Below are 26,756 nucleotides of genomic sequence, written 5' to 3'. Positions count from 1 at the left end.
AGGCTAAATTAATTGTGTTTATATACTCAAAGCTCTGCAAAAATAAACACTTTATGAGTAATTAAGGAAAAAAGAAAATAAGAAACCAAAAAAGCTCCTACTTATCAATGTCTAAGAAAACCTATTTTGCTATGTTTAGAAACTAAGGGTTTTGCAAGGCAAATCTAGGTTCTTACTGAAACTCAGTTTCTATTTTTGTTCATTTTGTTATTTGGAGTCATTTTATCTACATTTGAAAAGAGTTCCTTTAAATCAAATTATTAACTGTGATGTTACAAAAAGACTTGGAAAACAGTTCTGTGTTCAAATATGAGCCTGTACCAAATATTTTATAGAAGTCAGGTTCCCATAATGTTCTTTACATTCATGTCATACTACTGCTTTAGAGGTATGAATTCAATTATAAAATTATTGTTGAAAGAAAAATTAGTCTTTTTCATAATCAATTATTGAACCAGTACCAGCTTCTGTTAAAGAAAAGCCCCAAAGTACTTTGTTATCAAAATCACGAAGCTAGTTGGGTAAATATAAATAATATCCCCTTAATAAAGCACAAGATGGTACCTTTTATGCTTCAAGGGAAAGCAATCAAATTGAGAAAGGAAATCTACTTCCAGTAAAAGCTTTTCCCCCGTGTCCTAAAGCAGCACACTTATTCTCAGTATGCAAATACTGAAGATTTTCCTTTTTCTATTGTGCTTGTATTTGTGTTTTCTCTGCTGTTTTGTTGAGATTCAGAATACTTTGCTCTTCTCTCTCTAGTGCTGGCCTGCACATTTCTTGATAGATCTAGTTTTATTTATAAAGCAAATATGGAAAGTTAGCCTGTGGTTGGAGTGGGAGTGGGGTTGGTAGGAGACACTACTGCCAAGGCTTGCTACCTGGGGGGAGAGCTGCCAAAAGGGCCTGGACTTATCCATTATTGTCTGTATTAGGTGATGATATATATGTTGTGTGTGAGTTTGAGGTCTCTTTGGAAACACAATTTCCTCATCACATGTGAGAAAGATAATAAGGGTAAAGATAATGAACTTCCCATGTGTGTTCAGCACTATGGCTTTATTTTTTCTGATTGTGTCCATTTAAATCAATCTGCTTTACCATCTTCAAGGAATTTATTATTAATCAATATTCTGCAAACTTGTTCCTGCCATTTCATGTGATTTGGTATGGGAAAGGAGGTAGACTTAGGTACTAAATGTTTTGCTTTCATTGTCAACTCATAAAATTCCTGTTTCTACTATTAAAAACATAATATGCTCTATTCTTATAAATAGTATGTGAATACTTTTTAAATGAGCTAATACAAAATTAAAGTTATAAAAATACATCTAAGGGTAACAAATTAAACGTACCTTAACACAGAAATTACTTTAATTGCTTTAAGAGAGAAACATTTAAATAAGTATAAATGATGAATACAGATTCTGTAGTTTTTTGATCATGCCTTAATGATAATGACTTTGAAATTGAACATCTTTCCTGATTTTTAAAAAACAGTATATATGGTGTGGCAGACACACCCATAATCTGTGATGAATTACACCTTTGTATAATCCTCAGCCCTTGAGCTTCAGAGGAACCAGTAACTTGCTTCTTACCAGTAGAATAAAGGTGATGGAACAGTACCCCTTGATTAAGTTATGTTATCTGGCAAAGGTGATGGGTTTTCACGCCTGTGTTAGATGACTCAGTCTTAGCAGACTCGGGCAAAACTGTTAGCTCTGAAGAAGAAAACTCTTATTTTGTGAATAGCCTTGGATAATTTCCCCATGTAGTTTTCCTTATTATTCATTGTAAATGAGTATGTAATAACAGTTTTTTTATTGTCTGAATTTCCCTCAAGAGTTTTTTGATATATGTGGAAAATTAATCTATTTGTTTTAGGAATTTGAGTGATTCTCTAAGAGGCAGCTTTTATAATTGTTAGTGAACCTAGTAGCAGTTAGTACTGTGCCATAATTAGCAGAATCTAAAATGTAAATGAACTCTATAAAGAAAGCAAGGTTTGGGTAGGGGATACTGAGATACTATAGGTTGAAAAGGTGGAACCCATTTTATTCTGTGTCAAAAATTTTGGTTACAATGGTGCTATTTTATGGCTCCCAGATTCAGAGCAAATGGGAAAATTTTTTGGAAAGTAGTATGTTGATTATTTCTTGTGATTTTTCTTTTTATTAAATTTCCATAAAAGATGGATTAACTGACAATAGAGCTGACCACTCTGTAAGAAAAAGACAGAAAATAATACACAGCTATACTAAAAGTTATTTAACCTGTGGCTTACAGTCTAAACTGGATGGGGAAAATAATTTTCCTCTCCTCTCCTAAGTATCAGACAGGTTATATTTTTCATACATAGTGAGATAGGGTTGGTGGGGATGCTCTGCAAAAGACAGGGGTTCAGACACTTTCCATCTTTATCCTCTGATCTTCTCAGCATATAGATATTCTCCTCTTAGTTGCAAAATCACATGTTTATTCTGAATAGCAGGCAGGAAAATAGTATGAAATGAAGAAGTCCAAAGGAAATATACCAGGTGGGTCTATCTTTAAACATTTCCCATTTACCTACTTCTGCAAATGTAAAATAAGTATGAGAGGCAGTAAAGGATGAAATAAGCCCATGGAAATTTTAATGACTGATGCTAAGAGCATGCTTGAGATACTCTTCGAGAACATATGGGAACAGGTCAAAGAGTTGAAAATTACAGAAGAGGAGAGATGAAGGAACAAAGAGCACCTGGAAATGACAGGTGTTTCAAAGGAGTAATTGGGATTCAAACTAAAATCAAGATCAAAACTGAAGATTTTACTGGGCTGAAAATAGCACCACATAGGCACACTTAAGTGAAATTAAAATTTATAAAAAAGAGAGAAGGAGACACACTCTGGGCACTTCTGTTTCTTGAGACATAGAAAACTCAATGACCTGAAAACCTAGGTGTTACAAAAGTCCTAGAAAGTCTTAATAAAATATGTGACCCATACACCTACAATCAATTAATCTTCCACAAAGGAGGCAAGAATATACAATGGGGAAAAGATAGTCTCTTCAGCAAGTGGTGTTGGGAAAGTTGGACAGCAGCACATGAATCAATGAAGTTAGAACACACCCTCACACCAGTCACAAAAATAAACTCAAAATATTTTAAAGACTTAAACATAAGACATGACACCATAAAACTTCTAGAAGAGAGCATAGGCAAAACATTCTCTGACATATATTATAGCAATATTTTCTTACGTCAGTCTCCAAAGGCAATAGAAATATAAACAGAAATAAACAAATGGGACCTAATCAAACTTACAAGCTTTTGCACAGCAAAGGAAACCATAAACGAAACAAAAAGACAACCTCCAGAATGTGAGAAAATATTTGCAAATGATGCAACAAACAAGGACTTAATTTCCAAAATATACAAACAGCTCATACAACTCAACAACAACAAATAACCCAACCTAAAAATGGGCAGAAGACCTAAATATATATTTCTCCAAAGAAGACATACAGATGGCCAATAGGCACACAAAAAGAAGATGCTCAACATCGCTAATTATTAGAGAAATACAAATCAAAACTGCAATGAGGTATCACCTCACACCAGTCAGAATGGTCATCATTAAAAAGTCTACAAATAACAAATGCTAGAGAGGGTGTGGAGAAAAGGGAACCCTCCTACACTGTTGGTGGGAATGTAAGTTGGTGTAGTCACTATGGAGAAGAGTACAGAGGTTCCTTTAAAAACTAAAAATAAGGTTGCCATATGACCCAGCAATCCCACTCCTGGGCATATATCTGGAGAAAACCATAATTCAAAAAGAAAACGCACACCAATGTTCACTGAAGCACTATTTACAATAGCCAAGACATGGAAACAACCTAAATGTCCATCAGCAGATGAATGCATAAAGAAGATGTGGTATACTTATATACAATGAAATATTACTCAGCCATAAAAAAAGAATGAAATAATGCCATTTGCAGCTACATGGATAGATTTAGAGATTATCATACTAAGCGAAGTAACTCAGAAAGAGAAAGACAATAACATATGTTATCATTTATATGTGGAATCTAAAATATGACAAATTAACTTATCTACAGAATAGAAACAAACTCACAGACAAAATTAACTTATCTACAAAATAGAAACAGACTCACAGACACAGCGAACAGACTTGTGGTTGCCATAGGGGAGGGAGTGTGGGGTAGGGTGGATTGGGAGTTTGGGATTAGCAGATGCAAACTATTATATATAGAAAGGATAAACAGGAAGGTCCTACTGTATAGCACAGGGAACTATATTCAGTATCCTGTAATAAACCATAATGGAAAAGAAAAAATAAAATATCAGAAAGATCTTTTAGATACATAGTTGAACTTAAAAGTTTACAGGAGAAAATCTCACAAACAATAAAGACAACAAAAAATGGAAAATAGGCGCTGGTGTTTCAGTGTACTGAAGGTGATGGGCTGAGGGGAAAATTGTTGGCCATAAACCAAACAATTTCTAAAGTAAACATCTTTACTGAAGCATAACATACATAAAGAAGTTGTACCAGTTTATGAATTTTCTCAAAGTGAAGTAAACCTAAGTAACTACTAGGGTAATCAAAAAGTAGAGCATTACAAGCACCATAGAAACCCCTCATAGCAGCAACAAAGGAAACCTGAATTGTATTATAGATCATTTTCTCTATTTTTGAATGTTAAACAAATGGAACCAAAGAGAATACACTTGTTTGTGTTGGCTTCTTTTGCCCGCACTTATGTTTGGAGGATTCCCTCATAAATGCATTTATGCATCTTTATTTTGTAAATATATCATAAATTAAATGTCTTCTGATTATTAATGATATTTAGATTTAGTCTAGCTTTGAGCTACTAAATATAATGCTACTATAAACATTCTTGTGCATATCTCCTTGTAAATGTACATAGGCATTTGCACTGGATATACCCCTAGGAGTAAAAATATCGGATCATGGAGTATGGATAAGTTCTCTCTTGTAACTAGTGACAACAAGTTTTCCAAGATGATTGTATGCATTCGCATTTCCATCAGCAGTGTATGAAAGTTTCAATTGCTCCCTATCTCTACCAACACAAGGTACTGTCAGTTTTCTCCCCCCCCCCACCAACCCCCAGTCAGAATTTTCCCCCCAGAAGTTGTGCTAGGCATACCTTTCTGGTTTTAATTTGCAGTCTCTTGACAATTAATGAGATAATTAGTAATTGAAATTAAATATATTTCTCTACTTTATAGGCCACTTGGATATTCAAAAGAGAAAACGCACAAAAGAATAAAGTACCTTTCAAGTCTTTGGCTCATTTTTATCGTCTGAATTTTCTCTTATAGAATTGTTGGAAGTTTTTAAATAAATGCATTCTGAATATTCATCTTTTGGCTTGATTTTTCACTCTTTTAAATTTATTAACTAAAAATATACTCTTTACAATAAAAACATTTCTTTATGGTCTTTGCTTACTGTGTCCTAATTAACAAAGTCTTTGCTAATATAAGGTCATGATGCTATAACCCAATGTTAATTTACTTTTCTAGAGCTTTTATTATGTTACATTTTATTTTCCACCTAGAATTGTCATACATATACGGTGTGAGAAAAGTCAGGCTTCTTTTTATGATCCATATCAATGGTCAATTAACCTAGCACTTTTTTTTTTTTTTCTTTTTTTGCTGTACGCGGGCCTCTCACTGTTGTGGCCTCTCCCGTTGCGGAGCACAGGCTCCGGACGCGCAGGCTCAGAGGCCATGGCTCACGGGCCCAGCCGCTCCGCGGCATGTGGGATCTTCCCAGACCGGGGCACAAACCCGCGTCCCCTGCATCGGCAGGCAGACTCTCACTGCGCCACCAGGGAAGCCTTTCTTTTTTAAATGTAATTATTTTCTCACTGTATTATATCGTCAACTTGGTATAAAACAAGTGACCATGCTGTGTGAGTATGTACCTTGAACTCTTTATTTTGTTCCCCTGGTTGAGCTATTGCTCCACTGATATTACAATATTACTTTATCTTTATGACAATTATTTTAATTGTTATTTGGTAGAATATTTCTCCAAATTTCTTTTTCTTCTTTACATTTCTCTTGGTTCTTCCTGGCCACATGTATTTCCATATATTTTCTAGAATCAGTCAAGGATACTCACATACACCACATATAAGTAAACCTAATGCATTACTGGGAATTTTATTAAGATTATATTGAATTTATAGATACTTTAGGGAATAAGGACATTTACAATACAGAGTATTCTAAACCACAAATATAATTCCACTTAATATCAATATTTAAAAATTTTTATGTAGTGTTTTTATATTTTTTCTTAGATTTATTCCTAAGTATATGGAATTTTTACGTTACTGTAAATGATGTAAATTTTAACAGTGAACAATGTTTATTGTCACTGTATAGAGATAAAATTTTTTACATTGGCCTCACATATTCAGCAACTTAGTTAAATTCACTTTATTTTTCCTAATAGTATCTGTAAACAACCATAGTATGATCTAGTTCTCATTCTCGATCCTTTTCCACAAAATAATCTAGAGTTTAAAGAAATGTTCTGAACAATCTCCTAAAGCCCATATAAAAACATAAAATGTATAACGAAGTAGCATAATTACTAGAAACATGGTCCCTGGCCACCTCATAAGAATACCAGTGGAAAGAATAATTTTTATAATTTATTTAGAAAACTATGGTCTACTTATTCAAAATCCAAATTATCATTAGAGTCTCATGCAGAGACTAAGATTACTTAAATTCTTGGTTCCACAAATGACTCATGCTATGAATGATTTGGGTTGTTTGTCATGTGGTTTTCTTTTTAATATTAATATATGTGTGAGTGCATTATATATTTAATATAAAACCCAACAATAATAAAAAGTTTGAGCCACTGTGTGTCAGATACTGTTCTAAGCATTTCATATATATTTTAAATATAAAATAATAAAATAATTTAACCCTCACCATAAACATCTTTACATATAAGCACTTTGAAGAAAACAAATAATTTACCCAAGATCAAATGGCTAACAAGCAGTAGGTCTGGGATTTTAGCCCTATCAATCTAAGTCCAAAATCTTTGCTACTAACCACTAAACATACTGCCAAAAGAATTCTAAAATACTTTGAATAGATTTTTTTATCCAATACTAAGTTTTTATATGGGCAATTAATTATGTACATTCATTCTTTACATAAAAACGTACAGAAAGTAATACAGCTCAAATTTTATGATATTCAAAAATGTGAGTATATGGACATGGTAGAGGAAGTTAAAACAACAGTAACAAAACAAAGTTTCTATTCATATTGACTTTAAGTCACAACTGTAAGTCTACTCACTCATTTCCATTAAAATCTCTCAAACCCCGTAAAGTCCATCTGAGAAGCTAAATCAGGAAGTAACTTACAGTCTCTTAAAAATGTAATTTATGTTTTCTAATACAAGCCTTGTGGCATATATATGTGTGTGTGTGTGTGTGTGTGTGTGTGTGTGTGTGTGTGTGTATAAATTTAGAATTAGAAAAACTGTCATAGGAGGCACAACAAAATTGATACTACCACCATATAGAATAATGGTGAAGAAAGAAGAGGTGGGTCTGACTCATCTTTCACATTCTGCATAGTTTTATCAAAGACGTGTTTTTCCTCTTTTAGAATTATTAAAAATATTCACACTGATAAAAAAGGTAAATTCAACTTGATTTTTAACATTTAAAAAATTTTTCATTTTATTTTCATAATCCTTTAATTTCCCTGGAATTTTGTACTTAATTCACAAAACACAAAGTCTAAAAAACCATATCAAGGATGATTGGCAAACGTTCCTGTAGGACTGTCATTTTTAACTATCACGTGGCATCTGCTGCTAATGATGTAGTACCATTTAGAAAAAGAATGCTTTTCAAAGATCTGTTTCCTTATGGCATGATTCATATTATATACAATTATTGTTTTGCTAATATACATAATGAGCTCAACAGAAATCAGTAAAATAATAGCCAGGCAGCAGAAATCCAGAAAACAAATGATGATAATAGAATTTCTTCAGATAAACTGATCAAAGGCAGTGCTCATATTTTCAATGACTTTACTTCAGATTATGCATGGGAACCATGGCTTGTTTTAGCCAGTGACTTCTCAATAAATGCCTGACCATTATAGTGAGAACCATATATATTCATTTTGGAAAGTGATGAAATAAGTTAGAATACTGGGTTTACTTTTCATATAAAATTCTGTTCAAAATGACAACGCTACTGTTAAGAATAAAAACTTTTAACCTAGGTGATTGCAATTGAAACATTCACTAGAGTGCTAAGAAGTACTAATGAGAAACTTTACTACAACTGACAAATGATCCTGGTTAAAAGAAATATGACACAAACAACCAAAAATGATAAAGAAGCTGTCATATTAATTAGCCATAATGAGTCATGAAGAAGCACTTCTCTTTTTCTATTCTTAATACTTTTTGAAGGTACATAAAAAGGATCTGTGAGATCACAGAGTCTATCTAAGAGGGGAGAACTACTGAAAAATTTTAGGAAAATCTGGGGCAAGGAGAGCCTTGCCATAGAAAAAAACATAATTTTAGAAAGATCTGTCTTGAAAATCTCAATAGAACTAAAGAAAATGTTAACTCCTTAAACCAAAGGATGTAAGAAGAAAGGTTATATGTAGAATATAATAAAGGAGGAGCAGGAAGAAGCTGAGAGGATTGTAAAAACATAGGACTCCTTTGAGTAGGGGGAAAGGTGAGGACGCAGAAACAAGAACATAATTTAAACCTACATTTGTAACTGTAAAATACAAAACTGACAATGCAGAAATTGTAATTAGAACTGTCTAGCGATTACAATTCACTAAACACAAACTTATCCTGATGACATGGCAAAATTTTAAATCAAAGAATCCCACAAGTAGACTGGCAAAATAATAAGCAAAACAAACAAAACATGCTTGCTATAAAAATAAAAGAAAGAAAACAAATGCAAATGGAGCATCATGTTGCCTGATACTAACAGGAAAAAAATGGAATGAAATAGTTTTGAGAGAAAAATTTTGTGATTGACAAACTACATCGTTGATTTGTTGTTCATGTATCATAACAGCAATAAGAAAATCTTCAATAGAGAATCTTAAACATAAAAGGACTTGGTAACCAGAACAACCTGAAACCTTGCTGAAAATAAGTCATTCCACATTAGAGTCGTGGGAAATATATTGAATCATTGCAAATAACTAAAAATTTAGGAAACAATAGGAAAAAGTGATTGATGGTCAATACTGAACAAAAATCAAAAGTATATGTAGAATTAAAGCCAATTAGCACTTTCATAGATAAGAGTACTAAAATATTTTTAAAGTAATTTAAAGATAAATTACCTGATTTTAGACTAAATAATTTGATTTAAAATCCAATAATATGCAAGTATAAATTGAAAATATAGCAACAGTATAAAGAAATATTGGTGTACTCCTATCATTTCTGAAAAAGAAACAAAAAATACTTTAAACTTAATGTTAATGAAATAATAAATTTAAATTATTTTAACAATATCAATAGAAATTAAAGCTAGTTATCTACCAGATTATATATAGGAACATATTTTTAAAAAGGAAAATACAAAAAAAATGCACAAAAATTGAAAGAAGATAATATGAAGGCAACCGTATAAGTTATGATGATGAATTTGGGACATTAGATAAAATATTTTATGATTCAGTAAAAGCAAGTTCTCAAAATAATATAAATTTGTTATTTAGCAACCTGTCCATACACAAAACCAGACTTGTCAAACCCCAAGGTCATCCATTCTTGAGGACTCAGGATTTTGTTTTGTTGTTATCTATTTACACTGGACATGAGACAATGGATATATTATCCACAGAGTCTAAGTTACTTTTTAAGACTGAACTAATCTTTGTTAAACTTACATCTGTCATTATTGTTATAAGTTTATTGAATATTAAACCTGCTATTCAGTGTTTCACATAAAGTGCATTTCTGTTGATAGGATTCTTAAAAATCATATTTCACTGATGTCTTCTTATAATTTTTGTATTTTATCAGAAAATACATGCGTTAAAATATCACACACTGGACTTCCCTGGCGGTCCAGTGGTTAAGACATCGCCTTTCAATGCAGCAGGTGTGGGTTTGATCCCTGGTCCAGGAGCTAAGATCCCACATGCCTCGGGGCCAAGAAACCAACACATAAAACAGAAGCACTATTGTAACAAATTCAATAAAGACTTAAAATTTTTCTTTTTTAAAAAAAAAAAAAACAATAATCACACAAAAAAGTGACCTAATAGTTCTTGCTTTATAATACACAACAATGTATTTTTTTTGCCTCTGTTATTTTTAGCATTCTTAAATTTGAAGTCTCTAAGATTTGCAGTATTTTTTCTATTTTGCATGAATACATTTAATTTTATTTAAATAATTAAATTACCTTGCTATAACTGTTGCAGTAGTACTGATATACGGTCACCAACATCTCAGTCAAGTCACAGTTTGGACCACAATAGTTTGAATCTATTGTAACAGATTTCTATCTAATGTCCTTATGCAGGTATTAATTCAGTAAGTACTATATAAAGTTGTCAAGAAGGTATTACAAATATTAAAGTTTCCATTGTTCATGTTTAATTCATGTCATATATATATGAATTAAAATATTTTTCTTCTTGTAGATAATAAGTAAAATTTGTTCTAAACCCTTCTAGATTCCAGGTGTTCATCACCAATGTATGCCTCAGAAGAGAAAATATGTAAGATTATTTTAATCGCCATGAGCAATCATTGAATAATTGGCAGTATGCTGACAGAATGTCATAATGACATATTTGCAAAATCATGCCTCCTCACCTGAGTCCTTTATCCTTACTTTGCCAAGTTTATTTTCCCCTCCTACATCTTTTCTGTACTAAACATTCTTAAAGCTGAAGTGGAGGAATAACATCTATTTGAGATATGTTCAAAATCATGACTTCAGTCATCCTCATCTTCCGTCTGCTTTTTACCAGTTTATTATTTTTGTCTCACTGTGCAGAAAAGCAAAGAAATTCAAGAACGGATCCTGAAATAGTATCTCTTTTCATATCAAGTTTACCAGCTGTGACGGTGGAGACACTTTTTTTCCCAAAAGGACCCTTCCTCTTATCTTGCTGATAATGAGTTCTTGGGGCCTTTCTATTTAGGCTACGGCAATCTTAGCTTTTGCTGGATGCCTAGCATGTATGAATAGAGGGCCAGCTGGTGCAAAATTCTTTAACTAGATATGCTGTCTCAAACCATATGTAGTTCACAGCTATAGATTTGAATTACTATATTGTTTTACACTCCAGCACTTTTTGATTGAAGATGCTCATCTAGACCAATACTCTTCTCTAAATCATGTTATGACCCATTGCCTATTTCTGTGTCTCATTTTCCAACATTAAATTTTGTAAATTGGAATTATTTTTGCATTTTAATAATGTAAGAAGTAAGAAGTGTAATTTGGTAGATTAACAAAGCATGCTATGAGGACAAAAAAATGCTTGCAAAGAGTCCTATCTCTTTCTTTGATGTATTTTCTCATACAAGGGGAAGAGGGAGCCTTGGGATATAGTTTTATGCGCCTATTATGTGCCAGGAAATTTGGGGGTCTTTACATGGCCAATACCTAAAATATATGGAGGTTACCTATCACAGATTAATTTATTTAACTTCAGAGACAAGATAAAATATGAAAGTCATCAATTACTAGATTCTGCCAATTCTCACTCTAAATATATTTATTGAACAGTTGTTTACCTTACGGTTGTTTTATTCCAGGCACTGCTTTAGGAGAAGAGTAGCCAGTGATTAAAAAAAATACATATAAACTCTATTCAAGAGAGCCATGCAATAAACAAATAAGCTATATATATATATATATATGTATATATATATAAAATGTATTCAGTGAAGATACATACTGTAAAGAAAAGCAAAGAACTGTAAAGGGATAGAGCAGTGAGTGTGTATCTACGTGCACACACACAACTTCAGCTTAAGCAGTAAAGAAAGACCTCTTTGATAAGGTGATATTTATGAGAAACCTGAAAGAAGTGAGGGAGTAAAGCCATATGAGTTTCTCTACATTTCTCTAATTCATGCACTTTTCCTCCTCATCTGCACTACTATTAACTTAATTCATAATTCACTTCCAGCGATCCACATCTCTGGGCATTTCCTTTCTCATCCTTCTTCATATTGCATTTAGAGCTGAAAATTTTATTTGTCATCCCCTAGGTAAAATCCTTCAATAGCTCCCAATAAAATGGAGTCTAACTCCTTTAATAAGGCACATCTAGAGACTCCTTGCTATAGCATAGAAGGAAGCGTCCTGTGAAATATTCCTGACAGCTTCATGCTCTCTCTTTTCAACCTGCACTTAACTAGTACATCTACATCTCTCAGGTTGCAGTCTACCTGTTCCTATCTCTGGGAAGATTTCCTAGACAAGGCTTGGTATTTCCTCTTACTTAAGTAATACCTTAGGCGTTCCCAAATAAGAGCATTTACTAAGCTTTGGTACAGTGCATATCAATTTTATCTTTCTTCCCCAATATTAAAGGAAGGATCTGTTTCCCTTGCACAGAAATGTGTTGTCTTACTTATACTCCTTATTGAGTAACTGTGGTGAATAAATAAATGAAATAATAATGAAACACATTCCTACGGTTACACTATTAGCAAATGTGACGGTGAAACTGGAACTTAGCTTAATCAGATCTAAATTCTATGGTCTTTCTAGTAGATCATACAGATCTGGGAAAATCGTTTTAAGTTATTGGTGGCCTTTTTTAGTTCATATAGATATCTATTTCTTTTTTACAGAAATCTAAATGTATGTGATATTTGAAAACCCTGCTCACACGTGTATCCTGTGAAATATTTAATTATGCACGTTTCAGCAGTTATCATTATTTGGTCATTGATTATAACCATCTGAATCAAGAAACTAGACAAGTATGAGGTATAAACTTATATCTTACCAATCAGTTCCAACTATACTATTTTTGAAAACTTCACCTGTATTTTTATTCTCTAATCACACAGGGAAAGCCATTTATTATTCACTGCTTCCTGTTTGCACAATTGTTATTTTAAGATTAAGTCTGCTTAATGCAAATTATTGTATTAATAAATGCTGCTTATAGAATTGAATTTGTTCATATTACAAAAGGCAACCCTTTGTGCCCCTGTGAACATAATTGCAGGAAAATTATACTAATCTACAGGCACTTATGATACCAGTACTAAGGAAAGAAAAACACTGCTCTGACAGCAGTTTCAAGGCAATTTCCCATAAAAATAAAAAACAAAAAAGAATGAAGTTACCATAGGTTTGTTGAGCTTACACAGGGTACATATAATATAAACAAAGAAGTATTCATTCATCAGGAAGTGAATCCAAGTGAAAAGCACTCATCTTCTATCTACAAACTGTGAACTCTATGATTGAATGAGAAGCTTTGGGAAAGTGAAGAATGAAAGTAAAAAGATATAAAACACATCATATTTTCAACTACATCAGAAGTGCACAGTCAGCTGTCCTAAACAGAGATATTTCTTTATTATAATTGTGTGCATTTCTAATTGTTAAAATGCTACATTGATGTTTTTAAAAGCCATAAATTAACTCTTCCACAAAGAAAATGATTAATTACCCCCCCCCAAAAAAAAGTTTTCTTCTACTGTTGCCTCTACTTGGAAAGTTGCCCTCTTACTCTCTCAATCAAAATGTTACTCATCATTCATTTCAGAGGGCTAGTCTTACCATGAAGACTGTCCTGATCACTCTAACTAGTAGCAAGCTCTTTTTTTTTTTTGCAACTTCCTACAACTCCCAAATTTATTTTACTTGCTTAACTTTTTTCCAGGTTATGTTATTTGTGATGTGTCATACACTCCACTTTCAACTTAAGACCTTGTCTTATGTCTTTAGGTTTTTAAAAACACTAAGTAGAAAAAACAAAACAAAAAAAACACTAAGTAGATTATTTTGGAAATCACACACAGAAATATAATTATTAAAAAAATTAACTGAATAGGACAACAGTCTCTAAGTTTCCATTATAATTAAAGCATCCAAAGGTTGTTACTTAAGGCTTACCAGTGATATTGACCTAAGGCAAAACTGCAGTGGATTGGTTTGGGAAGAGAATTCTCCATGGCTCTATCCTACTTCTGCACCTCAGGCAAGCAGAGCCTCTGACTCTGCTCGAGACAAACTTTGCAAGAATGTTTGTAGAGTAAACAGTCTTTGAAGAAAGAAATGATATTTCCTTGTGTAACTGAGTCACTTTGCTGTACAGCAGAAACTAACGTAATATTGTAAATCAACTATACTTCAATTAAAGAAATGATATTTCTTTCTGAGACAAAGGGAATGCAAATAAGGTAAAATCTCAGACTCCTCTTAGCTCTTCACAGTTGGCTACAGGGACTTCAGGAAAGCAACAAGAAAGTTATTGGAAATAGTGACAGAAAGCACTGTGCTCAAAGCACTACTGGACCATATTTATGCATCTTGAAGTTTGTTAAGTGCTTCTAAAATAATTTAAAGTGATGAGGAAATAGATGAATTTAAAATATTCAATTGATACTCATTTAAATTACAGAAATATAGCCCATAAGAAAAAGATGTCATTATTTTGTTATTCAATATGAATCTCTTAGTTTTAATAAATAAAATCATTATAAACATGAAACATAACAGACACTAGTTTAATTTCTTATTTTACCAATGCAGTATAGTATGTAAAATACCTCTTCATTTTACTTGGGTGAGTTATTAAGTAAAAATGTCTTAAGACGTTTATGGTTGTTCTGTACATCAGATATTCTAACCTGATCATCAACTTGGACTATTATTTTTAACCTGAGGACATTTTGTATAAAACTTTTTCACGACCAGTCCTGTCTTTAATCCAAGTGTGAAGCCGTTAATAATAGTATATTAGTATTTCTAAATAATTTTCTATCTAAGAACCAAGTTGCTTTTTTCTCAGCCTAAGGCAAAGTCATGTACCACTAAAATATTCTCAGACTATTAATTATTTATCAGTCATTAATTCACATCAATTGTTCTATCAAAACAGTCTATTTTTTAATAAAAGAGATAAATTATACATTGCTTTGCTGTTTTCACTATTATTTAGAATTGAGATATCCTTTCATAATAGGAGTTTTTAAAACTACCTTTTTTCAAAGAGAGTTTCTGAGGAATTCTCTGCTACTGGGACCAGAGTAGACGAGACAAAATAAAGGCATAATAAGAAAGCAACATGCACATTGCAAATATCATAAGTTTTATTTGTGGCTTAATAATATTGGATCTCTTTTGTGAACTTTCAGTAAATACTTGAAAAGAAGAATTTTACTATGACACAGAATTTACTATAAAATTTTAAATTTTATCTTCTTGATTATGGTACTTAGGTATTCCATTGCCCACTTTATTTCCTATATTTTATCTGCTTGGACTAAGAAAGTTATATTAAAGTCACCTGTGTTTCCATCTAATTATCATTGCATTCTTGTCATTTGTATTACATGAAATTTGCTGCTGTACAATTGGTTCAAAGACATGATAATGATAACATCTTCATAGTGAGTTATTGTCTTTAACATTAAAAATCTTAAATGATTTTTTAATGGTTTTTTTCTTTTGGTTCTTCTTTCTACATGTTTAATACTAGAGCATTCTCTTTGCATTTAGTTTTTACATGAATACAACTTTTATTTTTTTTTATTCTCAAGCTTCCTGATAAATTAAGTTTAAGACTATAGAGCATTCAATAAGATTTTGACCACATAAGTCAATCTGCAAGTAATTTTCTCTTATAAGGGAGATAAGCTACGTTACTTTTATAGGTATAGATAACATGCTGGGACTTCTTTTCATCATATTAATTTATCTTTACTCTATATGCAGTATTCTTTATGTGAAAAACATGTAAGTATAAATACAAAAGCATTCTTTTCTGTGTAGCACCTCTGATGTTTAGAAAAGTATTATTATTCTTTTGGTAAACTTTATAGCTTAGTATAAAAGCATGGACCCCCTCCTTTCTAAACAGTGTCTATTATAAGCAACCAAAAATTGGCTTATACATTTTTCCCCCTCCTCAAATTCTTCCAATTTAATATTTCTGTCTATTTTAGTGTATTTTGTTGGCTCTTAAATATGCTTAATTTTTAATTCTTGATTTGTAAGAGAAATAAAAAGTATTAACCTGAAAAATATAGAGAAAATTGATAAATTGTACTTCATTAAATTAAGAACTCATATCCATTAAAAGATAACATTTAGGCAAGTCACAAAGCTAGAGAACATCTCTGTAGGATGTAATCAACAAAGGGGTTATAATCTCTAGATTCAGGTAGATAATTGATTGACTGATGGATGGATGGATGGATGGATAGATCGATCCTACAAATGAATCCAAAAAAGACAGAGAAGTTAATAGGCAAATGGATGGAAGAATTAAACTAGTACCTCACAAAACAACATATCCAAATGGCCATTAAAAAAATGTGGAAGTATTCTCAACCTCTTTAGAAATCAGGAAATTAAAACTGTGAGATATCACCACCTCATACCATCATGAGGTAATTCTTCTGTTTTTGTTTAAATATGGCCTAGCCAAATGATTTGTTTTTGCCAAAGAAATATGAACAGAAATAATGTGTATCACTTCCTGGTGGAGGGCTTACACGTCTCTATTTGATTCATCACATCACGAAATCTCCTCACTGAAACGCCTTCAACCTGAATCACTGAGGAGCTACAATGAGCCGATGCCCACCCCCGCCCCGCTTCCCCCTGCCCAATGACTTTGTGTTGAATCTGTAGTTTGAGCAAGAAATTAAAATTTGTCATGTTAAGGCACAGAGATTTTGCTCTTCATGTTACCCAGCATGACTTCACCTTTGCTGTTTCAAGAGCTAAATATTAATCAATCAGTGGCTAATAGTCTTCAGGATGCCATTGCAAAGAGGAAGTTGAGATGCTTCATAGTGGGGATATTTGGAAACTGAAAACTGCTTCATGCAATCCTACTGCACTTACTGTTAAGGCAACGAATGTGCTAGATCACAGCTTTGACCTGCGTCACTGTGTCAGACGCTAGCAACCACAACTCTTGGACCCCAGTCCATGGACAGAGTGTGGGATGGTGGTGCTTCTTTTACTATGAATAATGAAGTGGAAAATAGGACTGGAGGCCATGGTTATGTACATTATTCAAGCTGAAGATTCAAGGCTTGGGCCTATCCCTGGCAGTGCTGAGGAATGAGGCACTGTTTTATCAACCGAGCAGTGTAAAAGTCCTAGAGCTCACATGTACAGCAAGAGAGAAAGGAAGGAAGGAAGAGGAAAGGAGACTGAGGATTTTTTTTTGCAAATTTAGAACACTTGGAGAAAAACATGTTTTTGTATGAACAACCATTTTGTGGTTTCATTCTCCCTGACTTATTTATAGTAATTGAGAATTGTTTAATTTTAAGGAAACCCTTGGGTTTTCTTTAAAATTCTAAATTTCTGTTCCATGCTATTTTCACTTTGATATTTTACATTATTGGTGTACTTTTAAAGCTATAATTTTTTGTTTTCACTTTATATGGAGAACCAGTGCAAAGATTTTAATGTATGCAATTGAATGGGGAACACTAAAAGAACAATCTAAATAAAACATTTCAAATTTAAATGAAAGTTAGCAAATTATAAAATTAGTGATTTGGATCCCTAAAGATTAGTATATATCCTATTCTTTAGAATTTCAGTAACAATCTGTCACTTGTTTCAATAGTTTATAAAATTTTTCATAAAAATAAGAAAAAGCATATTACTTCCATGACAGTTTTAAAATATAATTCTAATTTTTATTGACTATATAAGCATTTTTTAACTGAAAGTTGTGAAAATTTTGTGTCTGGATGCTGTGTTCTATGACTTTTGTTTTTTTTTAAATCATATGATTACATAAGTTTGGAATCAATAGATTAAATTGTTTATTTACTATAAGATTTATATTTATATATTTATATGCAATAAAAATTTCCAAGACAATATCTATGCCATTTATCAGGTGTCTTTATTCACAGAAATTTTTCTTCTCATATTCCAATTAAAACCTCTCAGGGAAAAAAAAAATCTTAAGAATTTGGAAAAGGGGCTATGTGAGGCTGTTTCTCCTAATCTTATAAGAAAGTACTTGTTTTGAAACATTTTTTTTTAGGAAATAAAATGTGATATTATATAGTAAACATACAAAAAGAATTTGTCATCATGTGGCCAACTTTAGCTTATTTAAGCTGATCTCTGTGACTTACTATGGTAACACATTTTAAGACTGTAAAAAAACAGATTATTTTTCTCTAAAAACTGTAAGAAAATTGCAGACAAAATTGTTTACTCATGACATGTGATTAGACTTGGATGACAATAACTTTTTTTTCTCATTAAAATTGCTGGTGAATTTTAAAAGGTCCCAGCCTTCTATTAGAGTAAGTGATATATTAGTTCCTAGGTACTTATGTAATGAAAGTGATAGAGGCCACTTATGTATATCCTTGGAACAAGAAATATTTCAGTAGTGTGCAAAATAACTGGGTAGATACATTTCCTGGAAGGTTGGCTCTAAGTACACTAAACTAAAATAAAATTAACCAAGATTCTAGATACTGGATTGCTATTGGTTGATGTTTAAAGAAATAACAATATTTTTGGGCAAAAGGAGAATCTGTTTTTCTCACTGAATAGATTAGGTAAAGGATTAACCTGAATAATTGAATCTTTAGGAATTTTAACTCTCATTAAAGTAAAAGAAAAATTATACCTGTGATGTTACATATACTGGCAGATAGATCAAGATCTTCAAGAGTCTGTCTTTCATAGATGCCAAATTATACAATGCATTTTACTCTGATTATCCTTTATATGTTAGGTTAATTTTAGTTTTATGAATTAATTATATTTTAAGATGAGGTATATCTTATATAGTGAATAAAAATGGGAAATTTCATCATTTATATGCTACATGAATTTATCTGCTTTGTTTTTATACCATCTGTTGTGGTTAATTTTGTGTGTCAACTTGGCTGGACCACAGTGCCCAAATATTTGGTCAAACATTGTTCTGGATATTTCTGTGAAGGTATCCATTTGGATGAGATTAACTTTTAAATCAGAGAGCTTTGAATAAAGATTACCCTTATCCAATCAGTTGAAGGCCTTAATAAAACAAAGCACGACCTCCTCTGAGCAAGGAGAGATTCTACTGTCTGACTGTCTTTGGACTCAAACAAACTGCAACTCTTCCCTGAGTCTCCAGCCCGCTACTCTACCTCATCAATATTTTGGATTCACCAGGCTTCCATAATCATGTGAAGAGCCAAATAGAATAAATCTCTTTAAAGTCTCAGAGATTTATTGTAAAGAATTGGCTCTCACATGATCATGATATGTATCTACATATATACACATCTTGTTGGTTCTCTTTCTCTGGAGAAACCTGACTAATACATCATCTAAGTTATAATACTTATAAAGGATACACTGGATTGTGGATTCCTGTAAATTTCTTTCTTTCTATCTACCTACCTACCTATCCATCAATGTATCTATCTTTGTATCTACTTAAACCAGTTAATAATATATGATAACATAAATATGATAGATGATAAGTGACAATTACCCTGCACATGATGGTATGATGAAATAGACCTCTATTTGGAGACAGACTATCATAGAATAATTTTCCCAGTAACAATGTGTGACAGCTAATGATCTTCAACTTCCAGTATATATATACACTTGACACTTCAACAACATAAGTTTGAACTGCAGGGCCCACTCATACGTGGGTTTTTTTCAATACATACTATAGTACTACGTTATCTGCGATTGGCTGAATCTGCGGATGTGGAACCACCCATATGAAGGGCTGACTGTAAAAGGTACAAGCAGATTTTCAACTGCCTGGGGATTGGCAACCCTGAACCCCGTGTTTTTCAAGGGTCAACTGTATTCAAAACTATAAAAGTGGTTCTCAATAATTAGATCATATTTGAAAATGTAGATTATGCTTTATGTATTTAAAAAATATAAAGCATTATTGTCACTCAAAATCTTGATATGAAGTATGTACATGATACCTTAGTAAATAGCCATGCATTTTATCATATTTATTACTTTCTTTCTCTTCAGCCTTTTATGTACATTAACTTTTCCTCTATGGTGCTGGTTCTCATAGGGATGGTTCAACCCCCCAACCAGACATTTAGTGATGTCTGAAGACATTTTGGATTGCCATGACTTGCTGGCACTCCTGGCCTCTTGCAGTAGCAGCCAGGGATGCTATTAAACATCCTACAATGTACAGGGCAGCCTCTGGCAAAGAATCATCCAGTCCAAAATGTTAATAATCTTGCTTGGTATAATTTTCCTTCTGCCTGAAGTATATCTTTTAGAAGTTAGAATCTCTATTATGCTGGTCTGCTGTAAGCAAACTCAGTTTTTATTTGTCTGAAAATGTTTGTTTTTATTATTTATTTTTGCATAATTATTTATCTGGGTATAAAATTGTAGTTTGGCAATTATTTTCTTTCACAACATGGATGCTAGAGACAAATCAGCTCTTAATCTGTTGCCTCTGAAGACGATTTGTCTTTTTTGCTTATAGTTTTAAAGATGGTCTCTTGTTTTAGCTCTCTGCAGTTTTTCATTTTGATATAACTAGGCATGTATTTCTTTGTTTGATATTCCTTAGATTTACTGGACTTCAAGAACCAGTTAATTGATGTTTTTCATCAGTTCAGGAAAATTTGAAGGCATTATCCTTTCAAACATTGCCTCAAACATTGTGTTATTTAGTCATATATCTTCCCACTGGCAAGATACATGAGAGTAGAAATTGTGCTTATTTTGCCCATCATTGGAACAACTCATACCGAATGCAGTACCAGGCACATATTAGAAGTGTAATACGTATATACTGAATGAATAAACAAACAAATATAAAAAAGAGTACCAAATAGCTTAAGTATATGTATGTATACACAAATACATATGCACGATGAATATACTGTAAAAAAAAAAATGTGTGTCTAGTTAAAATTGTATTTTGCATTTGAATGATACAACTTTAAATTCTAAATGGAGATTTTATTCTTCTTAGCATGGAGTCTCCTGAAAAATCTCTGTCTCAAACTTTCTCTGAACTCCTTAAAATATGATATATCAAGAAAATAACATTGTACACTGGATTAATTCTGAGATATACAAAACAGAAATGACATCACCTCTACTCTGAAGAAAACCTTTTCATTAAAGAAAATAACACATTAATTTTCTGACAGCCTTTATCACATGATTGAATTATATCTTGATATTATAGTCAACTCAAATCATTAAATAATGTGTTAGTTGTCTAGTTCTCTAAATTTTTTGAGCATATTTCCTAGTTTCTAAAAATTAAGAGTTATAATGAAGTTTCACTAATTATAGTGCTGACAATATAATAACAAATATTCTTGATGCTAGATTAAAGGGTGAGATGGTTAAAAACTCTGAACATATTTTTTTCCTTTAAGCTAGAATACTAAAAAATACCTAGTATATTAAAGGAACTAGACCAGATGTTAGCTTATATTAAATGCTTATAGGTGGCTTTAGTGTGACATTAAATAGCATCATCAAAAGAAAGTGACGGTAGGGTGAGAAAAGAAGAGACACTATTATACATGAACAAATGTTGGAACGGAAAGCACTGTACTAAAAACAAGAGAAATTATGGAAACGTGATAAAAATCATCCATTAATTAAGAATTCATTAAATTAAGTCACATAAAGGGAAGATTAAACTTCAAAGGCACAGGGGTCTGAATAAGGAATAATATATAAAAACTACATGATCCTTTCATTGAACTACACATGAAACTATTTGTCTACATAGCTTTTCAAAAAGAGAATAGTCTTCAATTTTTTTTTCCTGAAGTTGTTTAAGCAGCAAGAATTTGGAATTTTTTTAACCTCTTTATTGGAGTATAATTGCTTTACAATGGTGTGTTAGTTTCTGCTTTATAACAAAGTGAATCAGCTATACATATACATATATCCCCATATCTTCCCCCTCTTGTGACTCCCTCCCACCCTCCCTATCCCACCCCTCTAGTTGTTGCAGAAGGATTCAAGTGCTGGGTTGTGGAGTAGATTTTAGGGGGTCACTAACCATTTGTAGGCATGTGATTCACCAAGACAGCCCCACAAATAGAAGAGATATTTTGCTAGAAATGAGAACTTTGTATTATAAAAATGTTTACAGATTTCATAAACATGGAACATTCTATGGACTGAATCCTGAGCACTGTACTTCTTTGTTCAAATAAACTATATGTGAAATCTACTGAAAAATTCCTATCAGTCACACACACAAAAATACATTGTTTCCCAGTCTGTTTTCACTATTTCAGTTATTAATATTTCAACAAAACTGCAAACTCAATTACATTATGTTATTTGAATTTCCCTTTGTAATCTTATCAATAGTTCCCACAACATACAGAAAAAAAAAATCAGCAACTGGAGAAAAAAAGAACAAACAAAATCCAAAGTTAGTAGATGGAAAGAAATCATAAAAATCAGAGCAGAAATAAATAAAACAGAGACTAAAAAAAATAGAAGAGATCAATAAACCTAAAAGCTTGTTCTTTGAAAAGATAAAAAAAATTGATAAACCTTTAGCTAGACTTATCAAGAAAAAAACAGAAGAGGCCCCAAATCAGTAAAATCAGAAATGAAAAAGGAGAAGTTACAACAAACACCACAGAAATACGAAGAACTGTAAGAGACTACCATGAGCAAATATATGCCAATAAAATGGACAACCTAGAAGAAATGGACAAATTCTAAGAAAGGTACAATCTCCCAAGACTGAACCAGGAAGAAATAGAGAATATGAACAGACAAATTACCAGTACTAAAATTGAATCAGTAATTTAAATACTTCCAACAAACAAAAGTCTAGGACCAGCTGGCTTCACAGGTGAATTCTACCAAACATTTAAAGAAGAGTTCACACATATCCTTCTCAAACTATTCCATAAAATTGCAGAAGGAACATTTCTGAACACATCCTATGAGGCCACCATCACCCTGATACCAAAACAAGACAAAGATATCTCAAAAAGAGAAAATTACAGGCCAACATCACTGATGAACATAGACACAAAAATCTTTAACAAAATACAAGCAAACCAAATGCAATAATACATTGAAAGAAGCATACACCATGATCAAGTGGAATTTATCCGAGGGATGCAAGCGTTTTTCAATATCAGCAAACAATCAATGTGATATACCACATTAACAAACTGAAGGATAAAACCCATATGATCATCACAATAGATGCAGAAAAACCTTTGATGAAATTCAACACTCATTTATGATTAAAAAAAAAAAACTCTCCGGAAAGTAGCACAGAAAGAACATACCTCAATATAATAGAGGCCATATGACAAACGCGCAGCTAACATCATACTCAACGGTGAAAAGCTAAAAGCATTCCCTCTAAGATCAGGAATAAGACGAGGATGCCCACTCTATTAGAGCTCATCAGTGATTTCAGTAAAGTTGCAGGATACAAAATTAACATACAGAAATCTGTGGCATTTCTATACACTAACAAAGAAATATCGGAAAGAGAAATTAAGGAAACATATCACTTTGCTTTACACCTGAAATATTGTAAGTCAAGTATACTTCAATTAAAAATACAAGTCTCTTGCTTTGATTTTTTTACATTATTTACAACTGCATTAAAACTTTAAGCCACATATTCTCATATGTTCTCCAATATTGGTTTAGAATATGAATCCTGTTTTCACTGTGTACTAGCTTTGCGTCCATGGGGGGAAAATGTTATTCTATCTCAAGCCCCAGTTTTTTTCAAACTTAAAATAGAGATATTGATAAATGCATAAGAGTGGTGTCATGTGGATTAAATAGGATTATATATTAACTGCAACTATTGTAATTTAGAGCAAGCCTCTTTATGCATGATTACGTGGTGAAACTTACCAGTCAGTCTTACCACTGTGACTGAGATATCTAACCATTGGGAACAGTCACGAATAAATTCAATCAAAATGTCATCCTCCAAAAGTTAGATATTTTTTTTTGCTACTCTTCCACAATTTGACTCATACAAAAGATTGATAAGTATATCACTTCTACTTTTAGTTGTTTTTAACTAAATTTAGTATAGGTTACTTATATAGTAAATAAAAATTCTTTATATTAAAAAGATTAAATTTCGATCAGGTGTTCCAGAAATAATTAACATCATTTTTACTGCACATGCTTTATTTAGTCAATTTATTACTAAAAAGATTCCTTGGCAAGTACACTGCCTCATTTTTGAAGGAAAATGTCACATGAGTTCCTTTTATTTGATTATGTACTGTCAAACCAGGCAATCTCAAAATAGTATTATATGATAAAGTATTTCAAATTAGATTTCATTGATACTGTAAGTGAAAAGGAAATTTTCTTTTTGAGAATAGAACTTATTTATTCTAGAAATTATCTGCGGCATGTGTGACTTTAAAGTATTATTATAATACTGTTTAGTATGGGTTGATTAACTCTGAAATTATTCATTTATTCATCTACACGGATAGAGTTTAATCAAAATAATTATTAATTTCTCAGAGATTTCTAGACTTTATATTAATAGTAGGTCTTCAATTATAGCTTCTAATCCAAGTTAAAAACTCTTGCATCTGTTCATGAGGAAAATTACATGGAATGCAAAATAAAGGTAGCTACATTATTTCTACTATGTAATGCATTTAGCAGTTTTACTTGAGAACTGGACATTTAACATTAAGAATCCCAATGAGGGAAGCAAATCGTTAGTTAGATATACAGATACGTAACTATCAGATTCTTATAAAAATTGGAAAAGAACTAGAAGGATGTTGTAAACTTTCAGTTCATTCCATAAATAATATGGGGTATTTTAAATAAATTTGTTATTAAATAATATAAAAGTGTTTTATATTTATAAATTATGTATATTTCCATATTACCTTTTGTACAAAAGATTGGTAAATCTGGCAAATGTTCCCAATATATAGTTTTGTTTATCATGGGCATAGATTTGAAGGTAATTGTATAAACACTAATTTGCTCATAAAGTAGTTTCCTGTCATTTCACTTTTCTGCTTATCAAATTGTGGATGCCCCTTCCATTTTATATTTTTCTTTACACATTTAAGGCTGATATTCAGTCACTAGATTGAAAATAGCTACAGAACAAGTTGGTTTAATATTTAAATCTGTAAGTACTTTTTCTGTTTGCAAATGTTTATTAATAATTGCAATAAAATTACTTAATTTATGTTCTGTCACAAAGACATTGGTTCAAGTCATTTAAGATGTTAGGACAACTTTGATAAATGGCTTTCTCATACACTATATGTTAGATTTAGTTCATAATAGACAATGATGAATAAACACTTCAGAGAATTCTCAGGGTTAGAAAATATTTTAATGTACTTGATTTTAGTTCATCAAAGGTTGAAATTGAATTTACCATCATAAAGGAAGAATAATTGATGCACACAAAGTATTTATTTATTGAGGTTACAAGTCACCTAGTAGTTTTCTTCTCTTTTAACCTCGTAGGTAGGTGGCAGGGATGAGAGCAGTACTGACACAGGTGTGGTAAAGCTTGGAGGTCCCTGAGTAGACCAAAGCAGTATAAGGGCAGTGAGGATCTATCTGGAGCATCTGCCCCCTGCTCTACAGTAGCACAGGATGCTCTACAGTAGCACAGTCCTGGCCAGGAGGGGGAGAAAAAGGCTGTGGAGGAAACTGTCATGAAACGTGGGAAGTACAGGTGTCCAGGTGTGTTCTTAGCTATAGTGTAAGCACCATGTTTTGTTGTCCTCCTATTGTAACAAAGCACCAGGGATTGAACAGCTGTCACAAGAAATGGATATGTTTCCCTGTGTAAAGTGTTAACTAAGAGAGGGCATAACTCATCCAAGAGAGCAGAATCGGAGTGCTCACAAAATTTTCTAAAACTCAACTAATGATTTGGGAATTCTTGGAATGGTATAATAAATGACTTATTCCTTGTGAGTTGTTATACCTTGTGACTATAATTTATACCACGAAGTAAGTATTTTGTGATAGTTTATTTTAGCCACAGAATAAGAGGAAATAAATGTTTGATTTCTGATCTTACAGTATTTTATTTTATTTGAAAGGTGTCTTGGATACCCATAAATATCTCCCATGTATAGCCTCCTGATTTTTCTTTCTATTGCTTGTTTAAAGAGGACTTACTCTCCAACTATAATAAGCAATATTTTATTTTCTTATTAAATCCAATAATGGGACTGGTGGCAAGGAAAAATGGTCAAAATATCAATAGAAGATGGGGAACTTTTTGTTGTTCTTACTATATGCCAGCCATGGAGTCAAGACATTACTTTTACACATGTTGTCAAGTAAAAGCAAGTCTTATTTTTGTTTCTTTACATATAAGTTTAAAAAAACATAGGCAATCACAAGAAAGAAAGACCAGCAGATCCTAATGTTAACTGTCAAAAAGAATGACAAATTAGGTAACAGGAGAATAGATAAATTGGTGTATGCTTCAGAT

The sequence above is a fragment of the Phocoena phocoena genome, chromosome 1 (genome assembly GCF_963924675.1).
Source record: "Phocoena phocoena chromosome 1, mPhoPho1.1, whole genome shotgun sequence".
NCBI classification, from domain to species: domain Eukaryota; kingdom Metazoa; phylum Chordata; class Mammalia; order Artiodactyla; family Phocoenidae; genus Phocoena; species Phocoena phocoena.
This window is presented reverse-complemented; position numbering follows the sequence as displayed.